This window comes from Aythya marila (assembly GCF_965140915.1).
Source record: "Aythya marila genome assembly, chromosome: 13".
NCBI classification, from domain to species: Eukaryota; Metazoa; Chordata; class Aves; order Anseriformes; family Anatidae; genus Aythya; species Aythya marila.
Genome location: NC_139054.1, coordinates 10,655,723 through 10,664,248, shown reverse-complemented (window position 1 = coordinate 10,664,248; position 8,526 = coordinate 10,655,723).

Genomic DNA, 8,526 nt, shown 5'->3' with positions numbered 1-8,526 from the left:
TAATCAAATTTAATTTAGATTATACACTTTCACATAAAATCTAATTTAGTTGGAATTACTCGGTCATGACTTGTCTGCTCCCCACAGGACAAGGTTAAAGAGATTACATTTGGGTTCATGTCAGCAGCATCTGCTAGTTAGCCCTCTGAATGCTGATTTAATGAGAGAGGTTATGCTTAGTCTCTTGGAAAGACTTCTGGTTTGGGCAGGTGCTTGAGAGATGTTATTAATTTAGTGTGATACAAGGAGTGATGTTATCGTACTTGGAAAAGTCTTGTATCATTATTCTCATGTGTGTAAAATACCCTGGCATTTTTGTTTACATCTGTTTAGCAGGTTTTAGCAGGGTTTCCTCTAATCTGTCTTTAATGTACTGCTTCAGTGAGATAGAAGATTCCTATTAAAGAAATAACAGCTTCTTTAATATGAACAGTTATCTCAGGACTTATCTACAAGAGGCAGCAAGTGAACATTAAGTTGCAACGTCAATTTACAGAGAACTGGAAAGTACCATCTCCATATGCAGACAAACCCTTTTTGTCTCTCAACTGTGCAGTATCTACTCCTACAATCAGATCATTCACAGGAGCACCTTTCATGATAGCTTTCTTGCTCTATAAACAGACCTTTTATTTCTATATATTTAACCTTTACAGAGTCAGATTATATCCTCATGTGATAAGTAGCACTATGTGAATTTCTAACTTGAAATTAATAGGATGTGTTGCAGAGTTAAATACTCATTCACAAATAAGTAAATAAAATTAAGGGAGTAAAGTCTTTGCTGTTGAATGTAGTGAATGCAATCTCCATTCTGATGGAGCAGCTACTCTGCAGCAAAACCAGAGGTGGTAGTCGTTAATTCTACTTCATCAACCCTGCTGCAGAAAATAAAAAGGCCAAAACGACTGTGTAAACTTGCTCAGTACCTCACTCCGAAACAGAAAATGTACTGTGGCATGGTGAATCACCACGGGTTGCCAAAGATCTGTCTGTTATTGTCCAGACTGAAGTCAGTGCAGAGGTACAAAACACCATGAGTGCTCAGGTACCTGCTGCCGGTCTGACCTAACTGCTGGATGTGCAGAAATCAGAGAGAAAGCTGCTAACTTCATAAATTCTTCCTGGAAAGAATTTCCACAAGGAAAGAAAGAAAAGGCCAGGCTGAGAATCTTTGGACATGTGTAACCTTAACTGATTCCCTAACCCAGCAGGCAAACAGTGGACTTAAATGGCCTTAACTGTCCTAAAGTACCTCCCTACATATCCAGGAGCCTTTCATGCTAAAATAGTTTTCTCCTACACGTAGAAAAGATGAGCTAGGAATTCATTCGGGGTAAATCAGCACCATTTCACTGAAATCAATAGAGTTGCATCAATTTTAGATGTACTGCATGTTTTCTGCTGTTTTTTTTTTTTTTTTTTAAGCACTGTTTATAGTTCTTCAGAAGAAAAAAAGTACTGGAACTATTAATCCCCGAAGTTCTGATAAAGAATTTTGAATAACAATTGAAATTCATTACGAAATTTCACTATTTCAATGCATAATTTCCCTGGTGGAGGGGCTTAAAACTCTTTCTATAATTACCATAACAGCATAAGGGTCGAGCCATTAAAATAATCTCTAGCAATTCTGTGTGATTCAAGTTATTTATGAAGAATGCTGCAGACACAATGTTCCTTGCTACACGGTCTGTTTTCTGTATGTCTCTCTACCCTTTCTCTTCCCCTATGTATAAATGGTTAATTCTTACATATGTACTAGAAGGATCTATATCTCCAGAATTTATAAATCCACCCTGAAGAAATAGCATTTATATCCGAAATCCATAATCATATCAAAGAAAACTGGGCAAAATTGAGAAAATGGGGACATACCTTATTATGATTACCTTCTATTCGAGCATATTTTTCTTATTAGTAGTGCAGACAAAAGGTAGCCCTCCTATTTTATTTTAAATGAGCCTGATAGAAGTATCTCATCTACTTCATTTTCATATAAAATTGCACTGTGGAGCCTGATCTTCCTGCCTTCACTCTGGCAAAATACCTACTGTGGTCCTTAGAAACATCCATGTAAAGATTACAGGGCTAGGACCTGGTATTTACACTTTAGCCCTGGCTAACTACTGTTGTTCGCCATGTTGCACGTGGCATTCCCAAGTCATCTTTTAGAGAGAGAAGCATGGAGATGATACACTGAACTTGGTCAGCCTTTGCTGAGAACAAATATATGTGTACCAGGATTTATTTAGAAATGGCATGGTTCTGTAGCATTTTTGATAAATAAGCAGGTTAAGCTTGTGTGAATGTAGACTATTTTCCAAATAGATTCTGATGTTGATAGACTAAACAAGTTTTGAATACAAATTCCTTACTTAAGTTTACAGAAGTTTTACATTCACAAAATATAGAAGAGAAGGTATTAACATTTTCTGTTAGCATCCTATAGACATATAGCCAAACCTTTAGCCAGTGGAAATCAGTGAAGCACCCAGCAAGGACAACAGAATAACAGAACAACATGAAGAACAACAAAAGAACAACATGAGCTGCTTCACATAGCTCATGGTATGGCCAGAGATAAATGATAATCAGAATTACTGATTCTGATGAAATCATGCAATTCTGAATTTGGGAAATGTTCACAAACATGCTATGCAAACTTTGTTAGCTAACACAGCTATATAGTTCGCATTGTTGTCCTGATTAATTGTATGGAAACAAATTCCAAATTTAGTTATGTTTGTGTAATACTGAGATAAATGTACATTATTTACAGCATGTCCCTGCTGCCCTGAAATGTGCTCCTGTTCTCACAGTTCAACCAAGAGAAATTCAAAGACAAAGTGGAAATAAAGTGACACATACTCAAATTTCATTCTAAATTAAATATCTTATGCATTGATAATAGCTTTTGACACATCCTAGTCTAAGAGAGAAATTTCAGTGTTAGAACAGTAGGGAGAAAGGAATGTGATAAAAAATAAAACCAAAATGCTGCCTAACTGTTTTAAAAAATGACAGGAGTTCATACTGAGTTCTGAACTTCCTGATTTGAATCTCCTGCTATTAAATTATCACAATAAACACGCGCTCTAATCCAGACACCAGAAGACTTCTGCTTATTTCATGCTTGTGAAGGAAGGATAGTGTTGCCACTTATCAAAATTAAGATTTTTAGAAAAAAAGTGCCGAGTTTAATTACCCGTTTTAATTAGTGTACTAGATAGCATGAAATAATTCATTCCTGTGATTACAGAACCAGCAGAGCCCTTTGCATATGGTTTCTGTCAGAATTTTTCGGATGCACAAAAACAATTTTTCCTGCTATTTCATTCATTTTTATTTATAGCCCATTTCTAATACAAATACTGGCCCAAAATCAAGTGCTAAGGAAGCTGGCTGACTTGGCAATGGAGATAGAGTAGGAATGTAAAGGATTAGAGTGCTTAATGTACTGGAAAGAAGTTTATCAATACTGACAATTCTCACAGTGCTTAATCAAACATTTAAGACAAGTGGAGAAGCAGACAGTAAAGACTTTGGGGCTTTTGAACAATAAAAGCAAACAAACTGTCTTGTCAGTACATGTCAGTCTATGGTGGAATAAAGAAATGCCTATAATTTAGTTACTCTTTTCATATAGATAGCTAGTGGTTTTAGCTACTTAGCTAGAGTGTACCGACTTTAAAATGACTGTAAGTAATTCCTGAGGAAAATGAAGTATAACTTTTGTTGTCCTTTGTGGTCTGAATTGAGGATTGCAGCATTGTGACTACATTTTCCCTTGTGCCATTTACAGCTTCATGACTATTACGGAGGATTAAGAATTTTTATTTTTTTTTTTGCTTAAAGGCAATTTGTTAATAGATTTCTTTTTATTAACACATATTAACGGATAGTAGAGTCTGATCCTTCAGTAACACACTTTTTGTGGACCTCACCAGAGCTCCAGACAGGGCCAGGACCAGAGATGGGAGATGAGTGGTGCTCTGCATGTGCCTGCAGGGTTACTTCGGGTACGAGGCTCACAGCCCTGAACTGCCTGAGCTAGACCTATACGTAACAGTCTGCAAATTCACTACATAATTTTTTGCTGTTGATTCAGGAAATCTAGAATCCAATCTAAAATGCCTGACATAAATCCTTCTCTAGCTTTGAGTGATATCCTTAGAGAAAATCAGGATCCTATGCAAAGAGAAATAGATTCCAGTTTCTGGTTGGATTTCAGTGCTACTGAGATAAATGCAAAGTAACTCAGCAGACGCCAGGCTGTGTCTTTGGATTTACACTCACATCTGAACTCTCTTAATCCGACACTCAGTATCCTGGTATCAGAACCAAAGATCAGTAAATATTTTTTAAGAAAACAGGTGCTGTGAGACCAGGAATGTTAAATTAACATGTGAGAGAACATTAAGAATATGCTGCATGCTCTGTGAGCAAGCAGAAGGGGAAACTGCTTCCTTGAAATAATCTCAGAAACCAAAAAAATAATAAAAATTAAGGTGAATGCTTATTAATTACTGGTGACATGACAACTACCACAATAACATATTTGTCATCCAGTAACTTAGTAAAATTTAACTTGCAAAAGAAAACTGAACTGTGGTAGCTATAAAACAGAAAATGCAATAAAAGATGATCAGTTCAAGGGAGAAATTAATTAGGAAGTAGTAAGCAATTAAAAGGCAGTAAAAATCCAAGATAGCATTTTTATTTACTTTTTCAGAATTGAATGAGTGCAATTCCAGTTATCTCGAGTTCCTTTATCTAGTCTACTAGTACAAGCAAATACCCCGTGCCTAGTACTACTTTCCCACATTGACTGAAGTTGAGAGAAGCTGTGTGGCAAATTTGCCCAAAACACTTCTGAAATTCTATTTATATTTTCATTCCTTAACTACATAACACATACAAGCATTAGATTTCAGATGTCACCATTTGCTACTTAATATTACTCCAGCAGTCAATCTTCTGTTTGTCAAGTGGCTGTGCTCCAGCTCATGTTTTTCCACAAAGCTGGGTGATGCTACTCCAAACATAATAGTTTCAATGCAATTGATTTTGTTTGGCTACGTGATAAATGTCCTAAAATAAAATATTTTCTCTCAAAGAACAACAACAGGAAAAAAATAGGGAAAAAAAAAAAAAAAAAAAAAAAAGCTTAATTTATCTAAGAAATGAGATTAAATTCTGAGTCTAGGCAAAATGTGTATTTGAGTTTTCTTTATATTAGTATCAAGCTTTGCAGGTATACATCATACCCCATTTGCTCATGAATTGTATGCAACACTGTAGAAGGCTGACTTCGGTAATAAAAGAAATGCAAGTATGCATTTTGAAAACCTAGTGATTGTTATGTTTACACCAACTCTTTCATTTTAGAATGTAATATGACTTCAGCCATGTTACAGTTGGACCTTGTAGATCTGGTACTCAAAAGTTAAAACTGTCCTGGCTACATAATGCATATGCAGATGTGAGCTTAATTTTTGTGTCTGTTTACCATGATGCAAATAGACAGCTACCTTTTTGGCCATTCACACCTGCTAATAGTGCATATGCATACACAGTCATGGTAATTTCGCATGCAGATTACATGCATTGTTACATACGTACCCATGTCTTGAAGACCCATAAATCCTGCGGGGTGGAAATGTCACTTTATTATTTGTACTAAAATGTTTTTATCGTATGTGCAATCCTTTTCTTGTTCAGCCATTTACATTTTTGATAGTAATTTATGTGGTGTCCATTTACATGGACACATCTGTTTTTTTAGAAAGGAGCTATTACACATTATGTTGTCTCACTCCTACAAATAACTCAGAAATTATAATGCAAACTGTTCACAAAACAAATTAGTGGGAATTACAAGTGCTATTAATAAGCACTACATACAGCCTACCCTACAACTTCACTATTAGTGCAGTGGGAATCCTGATTCAACTGCCACATAAACAAAGTGGAAAGATTTTTCAGTTTACTGTTTTCCTTGCTCTGAGTTGCTCAGTGATTGCAACTACCAGGTTGTGTGTGTGTACACACACATATTTTTCCTGCTTGTAACTTTTCTATCAATCTGTAAACACTAGAATTTTGAGAGCATAACAGACATAACATGAAAAGCTAAGCAGTACTGGTCACACTATCAACCAGTGTAATCAGTCTATGTTTGATCAACATGTTACCAGTATGTGTCATCACCATCTTTCAGATATTGCATGACCATGAAATACATAAGCTGTAATCATCACGGTTCTGAAACATGTTATTGAGCAAAATGTGTGACCTGGCCTGATGCCAAGCACACAATCAGTAAAAAACAGAATTAAAAAAAAATATTCTTCACAGTTTGCAAACACGTGACTGACAAAAATGGCAGGTGTTTTACTAGTACAAGTGTTTCAGCTTCACTCTAGGCAATAAGCCCAGGGTTAGATATTTCTTTAGGTTTCTAGATAAATAGTTCATGTTGCTAGTTGTCTAGCTAACCCAATGACAAATCAATCAAATGTGTTCCTCCAATGATATGGAGTGCAACACTGGAATTTGTTGCTGCCACAAATTGAGCAGCAGCAGGGCCAGAAGCCCATAAAAGGCAAGGAAAAAATGAATGCTACTTTACCTTGTGGCAACAATTTTTCAGATATATTTCTGAGTGTCAAAATGTTACTTTTTATGTGTGTGATATTGACATGGGAACAAGGAAAAATGCCTTACTGGCAAGATTTTCAACTCAAAAGTCTTCTATTTTCCCACAACTGTAATGATATGAACAGGAGTGAGACCTGTTCATCCATACTTTCCTGGCAATTTAACTTGGAGGATTCTTTATGTACAGGACAGTTATTTACATCCCTTTTACCACATTCAGTTCATAATGTCTGAGTTATAATTTCAAGTTGGTTTAAAGTTAATGATGCAAAAAGGAGTTCAGAGTAAAAGAACTGAGGATACATAAGCCAGCAATGCCTACCTGTTAATTTTTCTGTCCTCTGTGGCATCTTGTCCTTTTTGGTGGTGGGAAGTTAGCACATATCAGCAAACTATGGAACTTGGTTTTGCTCTTAATACTTAAAAGCATAGTTTTCTAAGCAAAGTGTAACAGCGTAAGTATCAATCGTGTAAACCCAATAGGTCTCACATCAGTCTCCAATCTGGAACTGTGCAGGTTTCTCTAGCATAAGGTAGTAAACCGTAAAAATGTGTAATTTGTTCAAGATTGTGTCTTTACTTGATTAATCTACAGTCATGGTGCAACAGTTATCAATGGAAAATGATTAGTCTGGGAAATTTGATTGTCCCTTAATTCTGATTGTGCATTTTCATGCTATACAACATCACTGACATCTTTTCTCTCATTTCCTCAGACACTTAAAATTAAGGGAATCCAAAGGAATAATAACAGTGTAAATTTAAATATGTTCTATGGCTCATGATTAGTTTTGAATAGGAAAAATAGTAACACTTTTCCCTTGCATGACAATGTACAACCTGGTAGCTGTGCATCCAGTGGCAGCACTGGAGAAGTACTGAATGCCATGGGAAGTGCAGAGTGCCCTCTCCTGGGTTAGGAAATAATCCTATTAGCCAAACTGCCCGGGAGCTGGGGGACCTTTGCTGAAGAGCAATGTGTGATTACTATTCCCTCTTACAGTGGCACATGGAGATGCAGAAAGAAGGAAATCTAGTGCAATTGAAAGAGCCTCTTAACTAAAGAGAATTAGGCTTTGATCAGATTCTACACCAGCAGAAAGATCCAGGGTGTCCTTCCACATACACATTGTGTGACTGGCCCACCTGTTCCAAAATGGCCTTGAAATACCAACTTTCCAAGTCCTCAACTTATGTATTACTGTGTAAGTTCTTCCTCTGCAAGTGTTTTCCCTACTAGAAGAGGTGTTACCTATAGAGTCAGTGGAAGTCTTGACTACTAACACAGATAATAGCGACCCCTGAGCATATTCTCATTTGTTCATAGCTTCAAGCAGTCATTGTATCTATAAGGAAGCAGTAATTGGCAGAGAAGTTTGATAGTGATTAGTCATGAGTCCTTGCATTCTTCAGTGAAACTGGTGATTGAGTGGCTCTTGGACAATACCTTCAATATCAGGTAACTGATTTGAGCTACTGTAGAAATAGAGGATGAGTGTTGGTTATGAATTTAAATGGCGTAGTTATTTGTGACTCATGCTCTGATCAGAAATGTGGTTTGAGCCATGAAAACAGTCATGGCTGAAGAACTGATTCTTCAGTGAATTCTATTTCTGATATTTTATACCTATTGTATATGTATAGGCATCTATATCATGTACTGGTATGCATATATATGCTATATATGCATGTACTGGTTTCTTTTAGATCCCATCATGTCCAATCCCTCCAATGTAGACTCATTTACCTTCACTCTTGTTCACTCTTGTTCCCAAAGCTCTTTTGGTTCCCTACTTCTTCATTCTTAGTAGAACTTTGCTCCAAAATCTCATTGCTCTGAAACTTTGACAGGGTTAGGTGAGA